The sequence below is a fragment of the Anopheles coustani genome (genome assembly GCF_943734705.1).
Source record: "Anopheles coustani chromosome X unlocalized genomic scaffold, idAnoCousDA_361_x.2 X_unloc_39, whole genome shotgun sequence".
Lineage (NCBI taxonomy): Eukaryota > Metazoa > Arthropoda > Insecta > Diptera > Culicidae > Anopheles > Anopheles coustani.
Window position 1 is genome coordinate 244,854 of NW_026525147.1, and position 2,647 is coordinate 247,500.

The following is a 2,647-nucleotide window of genomic DNA, read 5'->3' on the forward strand; positions in this document are numbered from 1 at the left end:
TGTGTGGTAACTTGGAAGTGTATTTCTGACAGACCCAATCTGGGACTTAGCCGATTTTTCTCTTCATATCATATGGATCCATCACTAGGCCATCTTGCTTGCTTGTGTGGTAACTTGGAAGTGTATTTCTGACAGACCCAATCTGGGACTTAGCCGATTTTTCTCTTCATATCATATGGATCCATCACTAGGCCATCTTGCTTGCTTGTGTGGTAACTTGGAAGTGTATTTCTGACAGACCCAATCTGGGACTTAGCCGATTTTTCTCTTCATATCATATGGATCCTGGACTTAGCCGATTATTAGGTTATTATATATGGATCCTGGACTTAGCCGATTTTTCTCTTCATATTATATGGATCCTGGACTTAGCCGATTATTAGGTTTTAATATATGGATCCTGGACTTAGCCGATTTTTCTCTTCATATAATATGGATCCTGGACTTAGCCGATTATTAGGTTATTATATATGGATCCTGGACTTAGCCGATTTTTCTCTTCATATAATATGGATCCGGGACTTAGCCGATTATTCTCTTCATATAATATGGATCCGGGACTTAGCCAATTTTTCTCTTCATGTGGTAACGTATGCCAATCGCTCACAAGTCATGGGATAAGGGTACTTGTGTTCTTCCATCTTCTAAGTCCCGCATGGGGACATCGTGATCGCCCCAAGTCCGGAATAGCGCCAAGTCAAGCCCCACGGTGGCCGTGCAGGACCTGTTAGCGGCGGCCCCACTGACAGCACTAATCCGGACTTAGAAATTATATCTTTCTAATCGAACACCACACACGCAACACCACCATACCACCATCTCCTTGCAAGTACCTAAGTACCCGCAACTCCATGGTGAAGGCAATGTCACTCCATCACCAACCTCTTTGCACTGCAAGCACTTGCGTACCTACAACACTCCGAAGAAGGCAACGGCGCGCGATGCTCGACTCCACACACCACACCACACCACACCACCGATGGCCAGCCAGCCAGCCAGCCCAGCTAAGGGCTAACCCACCAACCAACCACCAATGGCCTAGGCCAGCCGGATCCCACCTTCAAGTCCAAGCACAGCCAAGTGCAAGTACCGCCAAGTGTTCACCAACCAACCATCACACCAGGTCAGCCGGCCGGTACCCACCTTCAAGTGCCATTACCCTCGGGTGCAAGCTCAATCAAGTGTTAACCAACCAACCCGGCCAAGGCAGCCAACAGGCCGGCACCCTACAGCACCGACCCGCCATCACCACCTCAACCGTTGACCATGCAAGTGGCCTCGGACAACAGGTGACACCCGAAGTACATCCGAAGAACGTATATCAAGTGTTTGCTCACCAAGTCCTCAACCAACCCCAAGTACCCGGAGGTACCCAGAGTGTTGGATCCGCCAACCCGTCCCGGCACTCCAAGTCCTTGCGAACCCAAAGTGTTTGCCCGGTAGGGCCATTGTATCACAACGCTTGCGACCATGCAAGTGGCCTCGAACAAGGTGACAGGGGTATCTTCACCAAGTTCTCAACCAACCCCAAGTACCCGGAGGTACCCAGAGTGTTGGGTCCGCCAACCACTACCAGCACTCCAAGTCCTCGCGAACATAAAGTGTTTGCCCGGTAGGGCCATTAGACCACAACGCTTGCTAACCATGCAAGTGGTCTCGGACAACAGGTGACACCCGAAGTACATCCGGAGAGTGTACAACAAGTGTTTGTTCACCAAGTCCTCAACCAACCCCAAGTACCCGGAGGTACCCAGAGTGTTGGGTCCGCCAACCACTACCAGCACTCTAAGTCCTCGCGAACCCAAAGTGTTTGCCCGGTAGGGCCATTAGACCACAACGCTTGCTAACCATGCAAGTGGTCTCGGACAACAGGCGATACCCGAAGTACATCCGAAGAGTGTATATCAAGTGTTTGTTCACCAAGTCCTCAACCAACCCCAAGTACCCGGAGGTACCCAGAGTGTTGGATCCGCAAACCCGTCCCGGCACTCCAAGTCCTTGCGAACCCAAAGTGTTTGCCCGGTAGGGCCATTGTATCACAACGCTTGCTACCATGCAAGTGGCCTCGGACAACAGGTGACACCCGAAGTACATCCGGAGAGTGTACAACAAGTGTTTGTTCACCAAGTCCTCAACCAACCCCAAGTACCCGGAGGTACCCAGAGTGTTGGATCCGCCAACCCGTCCCGGCACTCCAAGTCCTTGCGAACCCAAAGTGTTTGCCCGGTAGGGCCATTGTATCACAACGCTTGCGACCATGCAAGTGGCCTCGGACAACAGGTGACACCCGAAGTACATCCGAAGAGTGTTCATCAAGTGTTTGTTCACCAAGTCCTCAACCAACCCCAAGTACCCGGAGGTACCCAGAGTGTTGGATCCGCCAACCCGTCCCGGCACTCTAAGTCCTTGCGAACCCAAAGTGTTTGCCCGGTTGGGCCATTAGATCACAACGCTTGCTAACCATGCAAGTGGTCTGGAGTATAGGTGATACTGACATACCACCGAGATGGTACATCTAGTATTGGGTCACCAAAACCAAACCAACCCCAAGTATCAACCCGGCATACTCAGAGTGATGGATCCGCCAACCCGTCCCGGCACTCCAAGTCCTTGACGAACCGAAAGTGTTTGCCCGGTAAGGCTATTA